A 19,753-nucleotide genomic window follows, 5' to 3' on the forward strand; every position below is an offset into this window, starting at 1 on the left:
GAACTCAGGGCAAACACCCACTGGGCTTTAGGGTCTCCTGCCTCCCAGATAAAACCTGTTATTGGGTCTTCCAGTTTCATGGAATTGAATTGATTCCATTTATTTATCCTAATAAATATTTATTCTGATAAATACATATTGAGTGATGTGAAAGAATCAGAGTTTCTAAGAATGATTTTTAATGCACTCAGAATTAAGGTACAGTTAAAAGAAAGCCCACTCTAAAGTCTCTTCTTGAAGACCTTGCATTTGAACATCTGCCATCCAGCAAAGGAGACACACGCTTGCCTGCAGTGGAAAACTGGGATCACACTGTACACTTTCAGAAGTGTAACTTTTGATCATTTTTACTATTTTTTTTATTAAAAAAAGCCTGTATGACAGGTTTTGTTTACAATTTCACGAAAATATTTGCATAGGGCTTGATGCCTGATACTATAGTTTATTTCAATCATGTTTGCTTTCTGTGATATTTTCTCATTATAAATTTAGGAAGTCAAACAGAGAAACAGTGCAGAGTTGTTCAAAGCAAAATCACCCCTGGGATTTGAAATGTTTTTCTGCTGCAAATGAGTGAGAATTGTGGATATTGTGGCAGCTGCAGTTCTTGAGGAGCTATGAAGCCAGATACGTGGGTATCAGGACTCATTCTTTCATCTCCTCATTTCCTTTGGTTGCAGAGGTGAGCGTGCAGGTGAGCAGGCAGATGAGTGTGCAGGTGAGTGGACAGGTGAGTGTGCTGGTGAGTGGGCAGGTGAGCATGGAGGTAAGTGTGCTGGTGAGCTTGCAGGTGAGTAGGCAGACAAGTGTGCAGGTGAGTGGACAGGTGAGCGTGCAGGTGAGTGTGAAGGTGAGCATGGAGGTGAGTGGACAGGTGAGTGTGAAGGTGAGCAGGCAGATGGGTGTGCAGGTGAGCGTGGAGGTGAGTGTGCTGGTGAGCAGGCAAGTGAGTGTGCAGGTGAGTAGACACATGAGTGTGCAGGTGAGTGGACAGGTGAGTAGGCAGGTGAGTGTGGTGGTGAGTGGGCAGGTGAGTAGGCAGGTGAGTGTGAAGATGAGTGAACAGGTGAGCTTGCAGGTGAGTGTGCTGGTGAGTGGGCACCTGTTTATCTCAGGTCTCTACAGGACTGAGCGAGGCAGGGATCAGGCAGCTGTGCTGTGAGGCCACCAGGACATAGAAGAGGGAAGATGAAAATGGCTGCAGGAGGCTCTTTGGGGACTGATGGTGGGTGCCCTTCCTCGTCTGTCTGAATGACAGTGAGGGGGTTTGTTTTGTTTTGTAGCATGTTGATTCGTATAGAAGAGACAAGTGCCCAAGGCTTGTCATTCTTACTTATAAAAAGGGAGGACCACCCCTGCGCCATGCTGGGCTGAGTACTGACTGGGTAGGATGTGGGCAGAACTTGGCATAATACTGAGCCCTCAGTAAATAGATAAAGAAGAAAATAAATACTTTGTAAAGAGAGAGGGCTGGGGAAGAAGGGCGGTGAAGAGGAGGTCATTGAGATGGAGGACCCAGAGAGCAGGTGTTGCAGCCTGGGCTTCCCAGGGGCCCTCCTGAGCTGGGACCTCCCTGCATGGACATTTGCTGATGGTGCTTCTGGGCCCCAAGTGCTCCTAGTGCCCTTCTGTACCCACGCACGGCTTGTCCCTGCTTGGCTCACTCACACACCCTACTATGGCCATGCAGGTGGCTCTTTTCCTCACACACTCTACTGCGGCCATGCAGGTGGGTCTTTTCCTCACACATCCTACTGCGGCCATGCAGGTGGGTCTTTTCCTCACACACCCTACTGCGGCTGTGCAGGTGGCTCTTTTCCTCACACACTCTACTGCGGCCATGCAGGTGGGTCTTTTCCTCACACACCCTACTGCGGCCATGCAGGTGGGTCTTTTCCTGCAGCAGTGACCTTTCTCCACATCCACTGCCGCCCAGTGGCCACTTACATGGCCAGAGTGGCCCCAGTCTGTCAGAGGGTCGGCTTCAGCGGCCCAGGCTCCTGCAGGCCAGCAAGCTCTCAGCAGAGGTGGAGCTCAGAACAGGACTTTGGGCTTCAGTTCAGGAGGCCAGTGAATGAACAGAGGATGCGTCTGCCGACATTTGCTTGGAGGCAGACAGTGGCTATGTGTGCTTGTCTGGGGTGGGCCTGTCCCTGTCACTGATGGGGATGAGAGACTCAGTGAGCCTGGGGACTGGGGCTCTCAGCTGGGAAAAGACAGCTTGGATGAGCCCGGGTGGGGCTGTCACCGGCACTCAGCTGTGCTCAGGTTGCAACTCCCTACCCCGTGCGCACCAGCTGTCAACTGCTGCTGCCTGGGATGAAAGTGCCCTCCCCCATTTCCCCCCATGTCACAGAAGAGCGTGGGAACATGTTGAGCGTGGGGCGGAGACTGATGAGGCCGAAGTACACAGCAGAAAGTAAAGGTGCCATCCGCAGAGAGCCGGGCCGGTGCCTCGAACACCCCACCCTCACTCTCATTCCATCCCCTGACGTCCATTTCTTAGAGAAGGTGAATCAATGGATCATGCAGTGGTCACGGCGGCCTCTCCCTGCCCTTCCCAGACCCAGGCCCACTCTGCACCTCCTTGCACAGGCCTGAGGAAGAGCTCAGTGTCCTTTGGAAGTTGAGCCGGAAAACGCCGGGGATCTCGTTATGATGTTCTCCATGAAGCAGGCACCCAGCAGGGCGGTGCTCTACTCAGCTCCTCAAGGCAAGATGATGGGAGCCAGGACTGGGGCGCGCTGGGCTTCAAGCTCAACGGGGTCTTGTGAGCCCTCCTGCCGCCCAGTGAGCCTGCTGCAGCCAGTTCCTCAACTAGCCATAGAGGTCGTGACACCTAGTAAGATGGCTGCTGGACAGGACGCAAGACACGTCCTGCTAATCCTCGATCTGCCATGAACTGCATATCTTAACCTTTTGGGGACTTTGTTTCTTATGTTAAAACAACGACAATGCCTCCGTGATGTACCTGGCATTTTTTGAAGATCAAAATGTCTTATATCTGAAAGACCTTTAGGAAAAAAATAAGATACCCACACAGGGAATTCTGAGGCTGCAAATCATGGAAGCTGGCGTCCTTCCCTCCCGCCTCCCGGCCGAGCCGTCTGCTGAGCAAGGAAGAGCCACATGTGATGTGGGCCGAGAGCATGGAACGGAACAGCCTCTTACACACGCACAGCATGAAGGAAACAGCCGGTTTGAGGGCATTTTCGCGGAGGTCATGAGTCAAACCTGCATAGATCATGAGGCGTCAGGCTGGGACAAGGGCTTCGAGTTGAAGATTGAGAAATTGGTGCTGAAAGCAGAGGGGACATGGTGAAAGGTGGAGTTTTAGGAAAGAGAATTGGGTGGTCAACGAGAGGCAGAGGATGGGTTAGAAGTGGCACGAGTCTTCTTGGACTTTCCTAGAAAGCGCCACAGAGAACAGACACTCCTGTTCCCAGTGTCCTGGAGGCTGGGTGTCCAAGGTCAAGGTGTCGGCAGGGCTGGTTCCTCCTAAGGTCCCTGTTCTTATAGACCCTGCTGTCTCCCTGTGTCCTCAGGGGTCCTCCCTCTGTGCGTGTCTGTGTCCTAATCTCTGCTTTTATAAGGACACCATGTAGATTGGATTAGGCTCCAGCCTAAAAATCTCATTTTACCTTAATTATCTCTGTAAAGACCCCACCACCAAACCCAGTCAACTGAGGTCCTGGGGGTCGGACTTCAACCTGTGAATCTGGGGAACACACAGCCAGGAAGTGGCGGCTATTTTAGTTACTTGACACGAGGCAGGAGGGGCTATGGTGGCAGAGTGGAAGGGAAAAGATGATTTGAGCGATGATTTCAGGGTGTTGAGTGGCACTGCCAGGAGATCCAGAGGCAGCAATTCAGGGGCTGAGTTGACAGAAAAACAGAGGCCAAAAGAGAAACTGCGGGCAGCAACATTGTAACAGGTGACTCAACTTCCTGACTCCCTTGCGCGGGTTATTAAGCTGAATTGGTTTTGTGGGTGAATTAGGATTATTGATGGAGCAGAATGAATCAATAGCAGTAAAACCTTAGTAAGTAGTGCTAATTAATTCACCCCTCACGGAACGGCTTGCTTGTGATTGGATTTTATGAACAGAGCAATTCTGCTGTTTTTGTTTCTTAAAAAAATTAAAACTAATATATTCCCCTGGCTGCTTAAGAGGCTGCTATAAATTAAAGGCCAGGCTGCTCAACTCATTAAAAAGGTAGCGGCTGGATTCTGTATTCTCAGTGCTGATTATTTTTCTGGGAGGGAAATGTATGCTTGTTTTGCCAGCTCACAGGTGGTGATTGTGGAGAATAATGGATCTTAAAGATGCCAAAGCAGCGCATTTCACAGCAGAGATGCAAAGCAGCACATTTCACAGCAGAGACACGGGGGAACAGTAAGCAGACAGGCATGCAGCACTCAGCACCAGCACCGCCGCTCAGAGGGCTGTGGAGCCCCTTTCTGTTTGCACACCCTGGAGACACAGGCGTGCGGACGCTGCTCTGAGGGGCTCTGCGCCCAGCCACCGTCTCTCCCCCTCTGTCCTCAGCCTCCTCCCTACCTGCTCCTGTGCCTCTGAGGCCCTGGGGTGTAGGAGGGTGGGATGCTCAGCTGGGGGACTCTGTGGGATCCCCCTGGGGTCAAGCTCCATGGTTTCCAGATGGGGTCACAGAGACCCAGAGAGGCTGGCAGTTTGGCTCTGGCCTTGGGGCAGGACCAGGGTCGTTTCTGAATCAGCTCAACCCAGGGCACCTGATCCCTCCTCTGTCGCACACTGCTCAGGAAACCCTTCCTGTCAGACAGCGCGTGAAGCCCCTCAGAGAGGGGCACTTACAGCTGCAGAGCACACAGCCCACGGGAGCGGCTTTAGGATCCATGGGAAGGGGCTCAGAGCCTATTGGAGGGGGTTCAGGGCCACTAAAGGGAAATTCAGGACCATATGAGGGGGCCCAGGGCCACTGGGGAGCCTGGGAACCAGGGTCATAGGAGGGGACTCAGGGTCACAGGAGTGGGACTCAGCGTCGCTGGAGGGACTCAGGGTCACAGGAGTGGGCTCAGGGTCACAGGAGAGGACTCAGGGTCATATGAGGGGTCTCAGGGTCACTGGAGGGGGCCCAGGGTCCAGGACAAGGCTCAGGGTCACTGGAGGGGATCAGGGTCACTGGAGGGCTCAGGGGCCATTGCAGGAGGGCTCTCCCTGCTGAATGTCCTGGAAATACAATAGCAGCAGTTCATGCTATGGTTGTGTGGTGCTGGCAGGAGCCGAGAGGACCAAGAGTTCTGTGAACTGTAGGTGGGACCCCCGGGATAAGAAATGCTAGGTCTGTGTCTCTGTCCAGTGATCCTTGGTCTCGAGTGGGTGAGGGGCACTGTGCAACCCCCAGTTGGAGACAGGTGATCATCAGTCTATAGTGAGCGGAGGGGCCCTGTGTCACTCCCCAGTTGGAGATGGACCAGCTGGGTTTCCTGAAGCTTTGAGCCCTGAAACCCACGCCCCCAGTGTCTCTCAGGGAAAGGCCCTTCGGGACAATGGCTGCATCACACATTGAAGGTGGAGGATAAGGAGGGATGTGTGGACTCTGTCAAGTGTGATTCAGGCCCCATTGCGCTGTGCGGCCCTGGGGCAGCAGCCACCTGCCCTCTCCAAGCCTCAGTTCCCCTTCTGGCCTTGGAGGCAGTGAGGTGTCTCCAAGGGACTGGGGCTGGGTGAGAGCAGGTCTCAGGCTATGGGCAGGTTGCTGGCCGGGGGAGGCTCAGCAGGTGCAGCAATTGCTATCCCCTTGGGTTCCCGAGGATGATTTAACAGATTCACTGCACTTCTCACGAAGGGCCCTCCAGCTTTCTCCACCTTGGAGAGCCCTAGGCCTGGGGTGCCTAGGGCTCCCCTAGGCACATCAGACACAGCAAGGAAAGAAGCCCAGATGTGCTCTGGTGCCATGCCATCCAGAAGCTGCAGTGACACGCTCATGCACACAGGAGGTGGACGGAAAGAAGCTCAGGTGCATCCTGGTGTAAGGCTGTCCAGAAGCTGCAGTGATATGCTCGTGCACACAGGAGGTGGATGTTGTTTATTGAAACTAGAATCGGATCAGGTCTCCTTTATTTGATCTGGTGACTCTATCCAAAAGCAGTGATGCTTGTCCCCAGACTAGCACTGACGTCACTGAGACCAGGGCTGGCAGCTGCGAACGTGACAGGCTGTAGGAAGGCCTTGTGGCTGTGGCTGGTGAGGGTGGTGCCCAGGGGATGGTAGGAAAGGACGGCGGGTAGAGTGAACGTGCAGCCCCACCAGCCTTGCCACGCACGACAGACAGGGAGCCCCGCAAGGTGTTGCATGTGAGCTGTGTCCCCCAAAGTCCCGTGCTGAAGCCCTAACCCCCAGGACCTCAGACGGTGACTGTATTTGGAGATCAGGGTCTTCAAACAGGTAATTAATATAAATAAAATGAGGTCATTAGGATGGGTGCAAATCCAATCTGCCTGGTGTCCTTATACAAAGAGGAGATGACACAGACACAACCAGAGGGACGACCCTGTGAGGACACAGGGAGAAGACAGCATCTGCAAGCCCTGAAGAGAAGCCTCAGGCAGGGCCAGCCCTGTGGACATCCTGATCTCAGCCTCCAGCTTCCAGGACTGCGGGAGCAGGAAAGTCAGTTGCTCCAGCCACCCCACCTGAGGAGTTTCTTTCAGCAAGCCCAGCAAAGCGAGGCGGTGTGTGCTGCATCTCACTGACACCTGGTCACCTCCCCGCAGGATGGAAATGTGAACGAGGTGAACTTTAGGGGTTCCCAGCACTTCCTGCAGCGGGATGGATGGTGCGTGCAGAGGTGGGAGGGCCAGGCAGCGAAAAAGAGCAGGTGACAAAGCATGAAGTCACGCTTATCCCTGTCTTAAATACACATTAAAAAATATTTTGTTACTGAAATTTTCTTCAATGAGTTCATGTTAATTGACATTTTTAAATTAAAAAATATAAATAACTTAGTTTCATTTTATCACTGCGAGCGACTTTGAAATCTGCATGAGGCTTTATTTCTAGGACAGACTTGAGGCTGAACAAGTCACTGGCAGTAGCGAGCTGGGAGCTGTGCTGTTGCAAAGGCAACCCTGCTTCTGAGTGTTCAGCTTCCTGGGGCCCTTGGTGTGGATCTGGAGGCTCCCCTGGCAGCTGTGGGTGCTATTGGGCCGGGTGCCCAAATCCTCAGCTGAACCACAGTTCTCTATGTGATCACACTGCGTACCATGTTACCCCAAACACACACACACAAACACACACACACACAGAGAAGTGTGTGCACACATATGCTCATGCGCACTAACACAGACTCAGGCACACATTCACACTGCACACAGGTGTGCCTATGTTTATGTACACACAGGCACACACTGCACACAGGCACACAGGTGCTCATATACACAGACACCCCTCCCCCATATATGCACACATATGTGTATACACACACCTACAAACACCACCAGCACTCACAGGCCCACACTCAGGCACTCTCCTGGGTGCCCTGGGAGAGCTTTCCCATGCTCCTGGTGAGGCTGGGTGCTGGGGGTCTGGGGTGGGACACACAGGGAGGATGCCACAGGCAGGAGCAGAGGTGGGCGGGGTGCAGCGAGCCTGGCCCATCAGGGCAGGAAGCGGGTGGGCAGTGAGCGGGATGGACCAGGGCACCACGAGGTGGGAGAGCCCCAGATGCCCACACTGCCTCAGTTTACCCTGTCTTCCAGCTCCGATAGGGCTGGCATCCTCCTAGCACACCCCTTTATATCAGTACTTAGGGTCAGGCAGGTGAAGACGCTCAGCTGTCACAGACTCGTCATCCGGGAACGCCGGTCACCTGCTCGAGGGCAAATACGCTGTTTCCCACGAGGCTTGGAGCCCTGGCAAAACCACACAGTGAACAGAAGGCACAGTTTACATCCTCCTACGATTGCCTGCATTAGACTCAGCCACATGCTTATGTGTGCCGCTGAATCATGTAATTTCTGCATTTTTAAAAGAAAGATGAAAATGGGGAAATTACAGTGTACACATAACAGCAAGTTAATCATCAGTTGGTTGGAATCAAGAGAATTGTTGACGATGATTTGAGAGACTGTGACTCAGCTGTAAAGAGTACACAGGGAGACAGGCGTTCAATGGAACGGACCCGTTTCTGATTTCATTTGACAGTCACAGGGGTGGAAGGGACTCTGAAATACTCTCCAGTGAGGCAGCATGTCGCAGACGCAGAGCACCTCGCTTTTCTATGTGAAGCAGAAATACTTCCTAAAAAATAAAATAAAGACTCCAAATCTGAGCTAGGTGATGTAAATATGCTAGTTTATCACGTGAGAAAGAGGAAGGATGAACTTCTCAACAGAAAGCAAATTCCTTGGCCCTGGCTGACACCTCTGAGGTTACTGCCGGTGACTTCTCATCCCAAACCCTCCTCATACTTGGTCTGACTTCCGAGTGGCCCAGTCACCCTGCACAGGCTGGCCATGGACACCTAGGTGGCATTCTCTCCCCGAATCTCCCCAGACATGCCTGGTGTTCCTGGCAGCCGCTCGCCTTTTGTGACTCAGGGACTCCCTTTGAAGTCCTCTCTGTTCACCCTGTAAACATTAGTCATCCCTGTTCACGAAAACAGTCTCCACTCCCCAGGAATGTACAACTTGGACGAGGCAGAGGAGCGAGTGCCCCTGAATTGTCTATGTTGTGTGCCAGATTTCTTTCTTATTTTATTTTTTAAAAAACCTTTATCATGGTTCCAGGAGTACATGTACATGTACATTTACACAGGTAAATTGCATCTTGCCGGGGTACATTGGTGTACACATTATTTCACCACCCAGGTCATAAGCAGAGTGACTGATAGACGGTTTTTCAGTCCTTGCCCTCCTCCCACCCTCAAGCAGGCCCCGTGCGTATCATTCCCTCCTTCGTGTCCATGAATACTCAATGTCTAGCCCCCACTTATAAGTGAGAAAATAGGATATTTGGTTTTCTGTTCCTGCATTAGTTCGCTTAGGATAATGCCATGCCATATCTCTAAAATTGTGTATGTATGTTGGTCTGGCATTGTAACTTATCTCTTCATGGGTCTTTCTTTCTGAGATGAGAAAATTTGTCTTAAAGCTTCTTTTTTTTTAAGATTTCATTTTATTTAGAGCAGTTTGAGGTTCTCAACAAAATAAAGAAGAAATTACAGAGAGCTCCCCCGTGCTTCCTCCCCGCAAATGCACAGCCGCCCCATTATGAAGTCCAAGGATTAAGCTGGGGCTTACCCTTAGTGTTGAACCTTCCATGGGCTTGGACAGATGGAGAGTGACTTGGATCCACACAGAGCAGTGTCCCTGCCCTGAAAATCCACCGTGCTCCTTCTATTCATCCCTCCTTCCCCACAAGCCCTGGCCACCGCTGGTCTGCTTTCATAGCTTTACATTTTTAGAATATTTTTTAGAACATATACCTTATAACCATTTCAGACTACCTTATTCACCTAGCAATGTGCATTTAAGATTCCTCCAGGTCTTTCCGCGGCTTGATTGCCCATTTCTCTTTGTGCCGAATCACACTCCATCGTGCAGAGGAAGCCCAGTGCTTATTCTCTCACCCACGAAGGGCATCTTGGTTGCCTCTTATTCTGAATAAAGCCGCTATAAACATCTGTATGCAGGACTTTGTGTGGACGTGTTTCCAGCTCCTCTGGGTGAATACCCAACGTGGAGCTTCCGGAACCTGTGGTGACAATGTTTGCAGCCCTGTGTGTCCTCACCAATGCACTGACTAGAAGCAGGGACAGAACCTGGTCAGGGAGAAGCCTGCTGTGGGGCCAGCAGTCCTCAAATGATGTTCAAGGTGTCGGGAAGAAGCCTGGAGCCATGTGAGGCTTAAACCCATCAGACATTCTCCTCGTGGGGGCTTTCCCTGTGACAGCTACAGGGACGCACACTCCCAGTTCCACTGGAGCCAGGTTTCCAGGAAGGTGCTGCCTCTCCTGGTAGAGAAATGTCAGCATCTCCCCCAAGGACAGCAGCTCAGGCGGCCACGTGGCCCCTTCACTCCCAGAGCAGGAGGCGTGACAGTGGAATCTGGGCCCTGGAGCCACCTCCTGAGTTCCTAGCCTGGCTCTACTTCTTGTTAGCTGTCACCTTGACCAGGTAATTAGCCTGAATGTAAACCTGTAGAATGGAACGACAATATTACCTACCATAAGAGTAGGTCTTGAGTATCTGATAGTACTCACCTCATGGATAATTTTTTGAGTATTAAGTGCATGTGTGTATACATATATACATGCATGTGTGTGCGCGCACATCTATATAGAGCTAGATATAGACAGAGAATGTATACACAGCACATATAGAGGAGAGAACACACTCAGAGTCATATACACATACGTAGACACAGTGCATAGAGACAGATACACCCAGGTAGGCATAGAGATGATTTAGAAATGTGTGTGTGTGTGTGTGTGTGTGTGCACAGAGCGCACAATCTCAGCATGGTGCCCACACATGCTAAGCACACAGGGGCTATTTTCTCTGCCCTGGAACAGGAAACCACCTCCTCCCCCAGAGGCTGCTTCCCCACTCACTGTGGTCCACTGAGCTTGGTTGACACTTGAGCTACATAAACAGCACTTGAGTCGAGGTCCGAGCAGACCTTCTTAATCTAATCAACTCTAAAATACTTGCTGTCGAGGGCTAACAGCCTCTTGAAGAAACTTGGGACCGTTCCACGTTTCATTTACATGATGGATGAGATGCAGAAATGGATTAAGTGGTAGATGAGCACCTTGGGACACGGGAAACCATTTGGAGTTGGAGTTGTCTCTGGCCCGGCTACTTCAGTGGCAGTGGGAAGCGATGTGGCCCTATGTTATCTGCTGGTAGCAGAGGGAGGGCCTCGCTGTCTCCCATGCTCAGTCTCAGGGCCTCTATCAGCAGCAGCTCTCACTGGGGTCTGCCCAGCACTGACCCACGGCTGCTAGATCCCTGCGTTTGACTCCACATTTTACACCTTAGGAAACAAAATCCACCCTCCTGCTGCCCTGGTTTCCCTGGCAGTATCAGAAGACCAGAAAGGGCCTTCAAAGAATAAATCCATGCATTTCTTTCTTGATATATTTTCCACCTTTACGGGAGATGAATGACAGCTGTAGCTACAGAACGATGACCGCTTCCACTGCAGCTGCCACCATTTGAGTGCAACAGGCACACCAAGCAGCACCCTCAGCCAAACAGCCAGTGACTGCCAGTGCGTGAGCTCAAGCCACATCTGCTGGTGTCTGTGGCCCGACCCTAACCCTAGTGCAGATGCTACTGTCCTGAGGCTGCTCAGGCTCCTCTTACCCTCCATACACTCCAATGTGTTCCATGTCATGGGGAAACACGGTTGTCAGGAAGACCAACGTCAGCCAGACCCCATTCAGCACCCTCCTCGTAGCGACCTTCAGCACTGATTTCACAATCGCTGTGCCTCTGCTCAGACCCAGGGGCTGGGAGAACCCCCAGCTCTGCTGAGCATGTTAATGACACTACAGAGCGGTCGCGGGCCTGTCTTTGAAAGGCCTCCCGGGTGCATGGGCCGAGCCGCTTACGTCCCTGTGTTCCCAGATGCCTCCACTTTGTATTTCTTGTCGCCAATATTGCTCTTTCTCCTGGCGACTGGGACTTCATCTATCATCACAAAGTAATTGTTGGATTAAAGATAAACAATTTTTCAGGATTTCAGCCCTTGGGACTTCATGCCATAGATCAACACTTGACCTATTCTGCCTCCACAGAGGTCACATTTCAACATGAAGCATTTCAAAATTTCACCTTCCCAGAGAAAAGTAAAAAATGCCACAAGATGAGAGGATGGCAAGGGGTCACTGTCATAAAGACAGTCGTAGAATTGTATATACTGACAGGGCCCTTTATGTAAATATGATCTTGAGAATCTACAGAGCTTTGCATTTCACAGATAACTTTCAAGCGTGATTTATCATTTGGTCTTTGCAACAGCCCTGTGCAGTGTATAAAGCAGAGTTTTTAAGATGCAGTGACATAGGCCTAAAGGAAATGAATGGTTTACTAAAATAGATAATTAGGTCAAAAAAGAACTCAGCCCACTCCCCAATCAAATGCTTAGGTATAAACCTAACAAAACATGTACAAGATAGGAGGAAAACTACAAAACTCTAATGAAAGAAATTTAAGAACCAAATGAGAGAAATTCCATGTTCATGGACAGGAAGACTCAGTATTTTAAGATGTCAGTTCTTCCTCACTTGATTTGTAGATTCAATATATTCTCAATCAAAATCTAAGTAAGTGATGTCATGGATATCACCAAACTCATTCTAAAGTTAATATGGAGAGGCAAAGGGCCCAGAGTAGTCAACACAATGCTGAAGGAGAAGCACAAACTGGTGAAAGAATGGACAGATAGATCAGTGGAACAGAACAAAGAACCCAGAAGTAGACCCACACAAATATAGAGTTAGGGTTAAGGGTTGATCTTTGATAAAGCAGCAAAGATAGTTAGACATCCACTAGCCAAAAAATGAATCCGGACATGAATCTAACAGCTTTTGTAAAAATTAACTCAAGATGAATCACAGATCTAAATGTAAAAGGCAAAACTATAAAACCCCTACAAGATGACACAGGAGAAAATGTAGATGACCTTAGGTATGGTGATGACTTTTTAGATACGACACCAAAGAAACAATCCATAAAAACAAAATCAACAAATGGGACTTAATTTAAAAACTTGTGCACGGTAGAAGCCAACAGCAAGAAAATGAGGACGCATACCACAGATTAGGAGAAAACATATAAAGGATCCTTAAAACTCAACAATAGAAAAACAAACGGCCCAGTTAAAAAAGGCACCTGAGACCTTAACTGATACCACAGCGAAGAAGACATCCAGACGGCAAATGAACCTATGCAAAGAGGCCCCTGTCATATGTCACTAGAGAATGCAAATAAAAACACCAATGAGATGCCACTACAGCCCTAATAGCATGGCCAAAATCCAGAGCACTGACACCCGCATGCTGGTGAGGCTGTGGAACAGCAGGAACTCCCATCACTGCTGGTGGAACGCAAAATAGTGCAGCCTCTGTGGATGACGGATGACGGTTCCCTGGTTTCTAACAAAAGGAAACATTCTATGGTCGGGTGATCCAGCAATCGAGCTTCCTGGCGTTTACTCAAAGGAGTTTAAAACTTATGTCCACGCAAAAACCTGCACTTGGATGCTTGTAGGAGCTTTATCCATAACTGCCAAAACTTGGAGCAACCAACAGGCCCTTCAGTGGGTGAATGGATACTTCGTCTGTGGTTCATCCAGATCATGGCGTATTATCCAGCTCTTCAGTGCTTGAAAGAAATGAGCTACGAAGCCACAAAAAGGCACGGGGGAAATGTAAGTGCACATTGCGAACTGAAACAAGAAAGACCATCTGAAAAGCCTACATCCTGTAGGAGCCCATCTCTAGGACATTCTGTAAAAGGTGAAACTTTGCAGACAGTGAAAAGATCAGGGGTTGCCAGGGGTTGGAGGAGGGGGAGGTAAACAGGTGCAGCACAGGGGATTTAGGACAGAAAAACCACCCTGTATGGTACTGTATACTGTAATGATGGATACACGCCATTGCACATTTGTCTATACCCACAGAATGTATAGTACATTCTGCTATAGCAAACCCTAATGTAAACTGTGAGCTCTGGGTGGGTGGTGATGATTGTCAATGTAGGTTCATTGACTGTAACAAAAGCCCCCTTTGCTGGGCAGTGCGGACAGTGGGGGAGGCTGCGCCTGTGTTGGGGCCGGGGGCATGGGGGGCATGGGGGCACTCTACTCACCACTCAATTATGCTGTGAGCCCCATGAAAGGAAAATAAATCTCAGGACCCCAAAATCGCTAAGCCAAAGGGAAAAGTCAAGGTGGGAACTGCATCAGACAAACCTGTTTTCCATTTCATTCCTAAATAAGATCGCTATGAAGATAAAAAAGCTACATGCTTCCCTCGTGATTTGCCCACAAGAAAATTCCCTGTGGACAAAGGACAGACAAAGTCATCCCCTGTGCACCTGAGACAACGTATATCTAATTGCTTCCTCTGCCCTATTGTTTACATCACAATGCAGAGTCACTGAGCCAGCCCGAGGCATACCTGACTATTCCTCCTCTGCCCTCCTCTCACGTGGGAATTGTGTATTCGGTGAAAAGCTACCTGTGACCTGGAAGCCACTGCTGACCTCAAGTTGTCCTACCTTTCTAGACTAACCGATGTATTTTTACACAGATTGATATGGATTGATGTCTCATGTCTCCCTGAAATCTATAAAACTAAACTGTGGCCAGGCGTGGTGGCCCACGCCTGTAATCCCAGCACTTTTGGAGGTCGAGGCGGGCGGACCACGAGGTCAGGAGATCGAGACCATCCTGGCCAACATGGTGAAACCTCGTCTCTACTAAAAATACAAAAAAAAAAAAAAAAAAAAAGAAAAAAAAGAAAAAGAAATTAGCCGGGCGTGGTGGCGGGAGCCTGTAATCCCAGCTACTCAGGAGGCTGAGGCAGGAGAATGGCATAAACCCGGGAGGCAGAGCTTGCAGTGAGCTGATCCCGCCACTGCACTCCAGCCTGGATGACAGAGCGAGACTCCGTCTCAAACAAACAAACAAACAAAACAGAGCAAAACAAAAAAACGAAAAGCCAGACTGTGACCTGACCACCTTGGGCACCCGTCCTCAGGACCTCCTGAGGCTGTGTCATGGGCGTGTGCTTAACCTTGGCAAAATCAACTTTCTAAATTGATTGAGATCTGTCTCAGGTATTTTCTGTTCACAACCCCCAAATTATTAAAGTCCATTAACAACAAACAGCCACAAAAAGTCCAACGCAGTTCCTCTGCCTCCCCCCCCCCCACCCCTCAGTCTTGGGCTTTCTACTCTTGCAGCAACTACAGGAAGTATGAGGCAGCAAAGGGCATTGGCTGAAGGATCCTGGGTGCTTGATCTGAAAGCCACCAAATTCAGAAGATGAGACACCTGAGAGCAGCTGGTGGGACGGTCGGGAACGGCTCAGCCACATTTTCGGATGCATTTGATTTCACTTTAAGAACAGAGTGAAGCCTTTCGTGTGGGAAGATCCACGCAGGCTGGCGTTTCAACATGGTACCAAGGTCAGGATCTCACGTTCCTAAGTGATTACCTGCACCTCTGCCCCGAGGGCATGTGCTCACCTTCCTCGGTCAGGTGATGGTTAGAACTTTGTCAACACCTTTTTCTTTTAAGTAAATCTCAAGATGCTTTGCCCAGAAAACCAGAAAAACTGACTCCCTCCTACACAAAGAATGGATTCCTGGCTTCTCTGCGATTACTTAATGTCAGTGGAACAACATTCTCATTACTGTAGTTGGGAAGAAAAAAATGTGTTGCACAAGTGTGATTTCTATTCAGGACATAGTTTGGGTTTGTAAGTAGCATAAAGAAATAAATAAAAAGCCTCCTTCATTAACTCGTTAAAATATGAAACAATAAACAGAAATGAAATACAATGTAATGAAATCAATATATAAGTTAGGGTTGTTTTTAATTATAACTTAAATTAACCAGGGTATCTTCATTGTGCAAGAATTTATTTCCAAAACAAAAATGAAGTCTATAAAAGTATACTCAATTACACCGGGGAATTGCAAATTTTCTGTCTTCCGGCATTCAGGAGATTTTTTTTTCCATTTATGGCTAAAATTATTATAACTGCTTGTATACTCATTTCCTTTACCAAAGGTGCTTGTCTCCTTTCTTGTGTACACATAGCTTGACAGTAAAATTGATTTGTCCCTAAACAATGATTTTGACCTCACAAAAAACAAAAAAAAACAAAAAAAACAATGATTTCTGACATGAAGGCTCCAGGGATGTAGTTGGGTTCTGGGAGTCTGGGGGCCCCTTAGAGATCCTCCGGGGTCCCTCCAGCAGAGAGAACCTGCTGAGGTTCCAGTCCTCATCCAGACAGAAGAACTCAGCTTTGTTTTAAATATAGTACTTTTTTGTTTCCCTTGAAAAATGAAAAAATGTTTGAAAACCACTGCTTCAGTAGGGTGTGTGATCGTTGCATAGGTTCGGTTTCAGACAGAAGGAGGTGGTTCTGTGTGAATATGGTTATGCATTTGGTCTATTTGTTGTTTTGATTTGGTGGTTGTTGTTGTTTTTCCATGAGCACTTACAAAGCAATATAGGTAAGTGTGGGGAGATACCATGGGTTCCCATGAAAAATAATACTGATCTCTTTCTTGTGCCTCAGCTGAACAATTTGAAACCAAGCATTTTATTTTTCCCTGTGCTAAACAATTGATAGGGTCTGGCTGTGTCCCCACCCAAATCTCATCTTGAATTGTAGCTCCCATAATTCCCACTTGCTGTGGGAGGGACCTGGTTGGAGATATTTGAGTCAAGGGGGCTGTTTCCCCCATATTATTCTCATGGTAGTTGAGTAAGACTTATGAGATCTAATGGTTTTGTAAGGGGTTTCCCCTTTCTCTTGGCTCTCATTCCCTCTTGCCTGCTGCCATGTAAGATGTGCCTTTCACCTTCTGCCATGATTGTGAGGCCTCCCCAACCTCATAAAACTGTGAGTCCATTAAGCATCTTTTTCTTTATGAATTACCCAGTCTCAGGTGTGTCTTTGTCAGCAGCTGAAAATGGACTAATACAACAATACTGTGACAAAGGGAAAAATGACCTGGCTCTAGTAAATCTTTGTTTGACCCAATTACAGGCTACACACCAAGGCCACCCTGGCTCAAGGCTCACTTCAAGACCCACCTTGCAGGACAAGCAGTTCTAAGCTCACAGGTCACACCCTCTCCCCAATGCCTCCAGTTGCTGCCCTGAAAGATCCACCTTAAAGCTGCCCAGCCCAGGCCTGAAACCCTGAACTTATCTTCCTTTATTTCTATTTTGAGATACCCCAGATGCTACATCAAGGTGGTGTTTTATCTGCAGTGGGTCCAATAAACCTGGATTTGATGGTCAACAAAGCCTTTCCTTGGGTTTTTGGAGCATCAGAAACCAATATAAGGAACTTGATAGGCCAAATGATGGGAATTTAACGTGCAGACTGTCTTAAACAGATTCTTCCTTGGTAGACAGAGGTAGGTAGGCCAGACGGTGCTGCTGTTGGGAGGATTTGCTGGTGAACAATCAAACATAGAAGAACGGCACCAAGAGTCGCCCCTCTGTGGTGGGAACATCACCTGGATGAAGGCAGAGAAAACCTTTCCATGCCTGATACTGCGCTCGGAATCCTGGCCTAAGGAGGAGAAAGTGGGTTCCACAGCCATAAATCAGGGAACAAAGATGGGAAGACAGCCCGGCTCTGGATGGACGCCAGCCCCTGCCTCGGGGTTCACACTCAGCTATGGAGGCAATGGGGTGTGGGATCTGCTTTGACATGAATTCATGAGAAGAAGATGTGGAGTGCTTGCAGATGACAAGATCGATACAGACCAAGACACAGCTCCTGATGGAGGCAGCGTGGCCTCTGAAGTGTTGGAGGAGTTGACTTGAGGCCTGGCTGGCTTTGTTTTGATCAGGCCCAACCAGCACCGAACCACAGCCCAGCACCCTCATCCACATTTTAAAACGTTCCCAAATCCAAAACCCTGTGTCTGGGAGGCACAACCCGAAGCGACCCAAGGCTGTTTGTCTTCCTTGTGTATCCCTTTTCCTTTGAATAGTCCTGTGTTCTCATGCACAAGTTACCGGCATGGCTCCATCAGTCCACTGCTTATTATTTGAATAAGCAGGAAAGGAATGTGCACTGAGTTCCTTTCTTTCACATCTGAAAGCCCCCGATTCTGAATTCTGCCACATTTATGGCAAAAGGATGGTGGGCATTTTTAGGACTGATGCTTCCATATGGGAACCTGCCCATCTTCAGCCTGACCACCAGCCTCCAGGGGAGAACGTATGGTGGAAAGGTGCAGACTTCGCCATGGTTGGGGCGTCCACGGTCGGGGCATCCACAGTCAGGGTGTCCACGGTCGGGGTGTCCACAGTTGGGGCGTCCATGGTCAGGGTGTCCACGGTTGGGGCATCCACGGTCGGGGTGTCCACGGTCGGGGTGTCCACGGTTGGGATGTCCATGGTTGGGACATCCACCGTCAGGGCATCCACGGTTGAGGTGTCCATGGTTGGGGTGTCCATGGTCAGGGTGTCCACAGTTGGGGTGTCCATGGTTGAGGTGTCCATGGTCGGGGCATCCACAGTCAGGGTGTCCACGGTCAGGGTGTCCACAATTGGGGCATCCATGGTCAGGGTGTCCACGGTTGGGGCATCCACGGTCAGGGCATCCACGGTTGGGGTGTCCATGGTTGGGGTGTCCATGGTCGGGGTGTCCACAGTTGGGGTGTCCATGGTTGAGGTGTCCATGGTCGGGGCATCCACAGTCAGGGTGTTCATGGTCGGGGTGTCCACAGTTGGGGTGTCCGTGGTCAGGGTGTCCACAGTTGGGGCATCCACAGTCGGGGTGTCCACGGTTGGGACGTCCACGGTCGGGACATCCACGGTCAGGGCATCCACGGTTGAGGTGTCCACGGTTGGGGTGTCCACGGTCGGGGCATCCATGGTCCGGGTGTCCATGGTCCGGGCGTTCAGCTCTGTCAGAACCAAGGGTCCCGCCTCGTTGGTCTACACTTGTCCATGTCCACCCCTGAGTTAAAAGCCTGCTGGCTTCTGTCCTCGGCTGCTTGTCCCCCATCCCATGTTTCAGGAGGTTTTTATTTTTATTTTTTGTTTATGAGGTGGAGTCTCGCTCTGTTGCCCAGTCTGGAGTGCAATGGCACGATCTCCACTCACCACAACCTCTGCTTCCTGAGTTCAAGCAATTCTCCTGTCTCAGCCTCCTGAGTAGGTGGGATTACAGGTGTGCGCCACCACACCTGGCTAATTTTTGTGTTTGTAGTAGAGACAGGGTTTCACCATGTTGGCCAGGCTGGTCTCAAACTCCTGACCTCAGGTGATGCACCCGCCTCGGCCTCCCAAACTGTCAGGTGGTTTGTAAATGGTCCTTCTGGCTTCAGCAGGTTGTTCTCTGGGAGACAGGCTGTGAGTTGTGGGCTGGTCTTGCTGGATTTGGGGAATGGGCCTGAGAGAGTGTCCAGGCCCCGGCGGGCTGCATGAGGTTGGCCTGGCTTGGCGGCAGCATTGCCTCCACGGTTACTCCCAGCACCTCTATGTCTTGGGCGCCCCTGTGGTATCGTCTCGAGGCATAGTGGCGCCGAGCCTGCACAGGATAGTGGCCTTGCTGACTTCCAGCTGTGCTCATTTTCACATTTTGGTTTTGGCACCCAGCCCATTAGGAGCCTCAGATTGCTTGGCCAGACTGGGATCGGCTATTAATACCAGGAATTCAGGTTTTAATTAAGCACGGGAGAAACAGGCTCAAGATAACAGCTCCATACGACAAAGTTCATTCCATAATGTTGCTCCTTCTAATGTCAATGGGTTCTTGGTGATTTTTATTCTAAATTTCGTTTTTATGAATAATATATCCGCATGGTTAAATAAAAAGTGGAAAACACATAAAAATAAGGTGGCAGTCCCCCCCTCCCACCCAGAGGCGTTTTCTCTGAACCTGGTTCCTCGTGGAGGCAGCACCTGTGTCTGTCATTGTTGGTTCCCCTCTGGCCCTTAAACGAGAGGCTCTACAGTGCTGACTGGAAAAACCATGTGCTTTGGTCAGGCTT

General features: G+C 49.7%; 1 protein-coding gene and 1 long non-coding RNA gene across 2 annotated transcripts in view; both read right to left on the reverse strand.

Moving 5' to 3' along the window:
- The window catches only part of ADARB2 (adenosine deaminase RNA specific B2 (inactive)), a 509,391-nt gene that overhangs the window by 351,470 nt on the left and 138,168 nt on the right, over positions 1-19,753 (reverse strand). The gene's annotated exons all lie outside the window — the stretch shown is intronic.
- On the reverse strand, positions 6,085-7,843 carry LOC117082044. Its single transcript, XR_004436429.1, has 2 exons — positions 7,468-7,843; positions 6,085-6,893 (listed from the first exon to the last, which is right to left on the reverse strand). It is a non-coding gene; the product is annotated as an uncharacterized LOC117082044 (long non-coding RNA).

Source organism: Trachypithecus francoisi, unplaced genomic scaffold (assembly GCF_009764315.1).
Source record: "Trachypithecus francoisi isolate TF-2019V2 unplaced genomic scaffold, Tfra_2.0 Lachesis_group9, whole genome shotgun sequence".
NCBI classification, from domain to species: Eukaryota; Metazoa; Chordata; class Mammalia; order Primates; family Cercopithecidae; genus Trachypithecus; species Trachypithecus francoisi.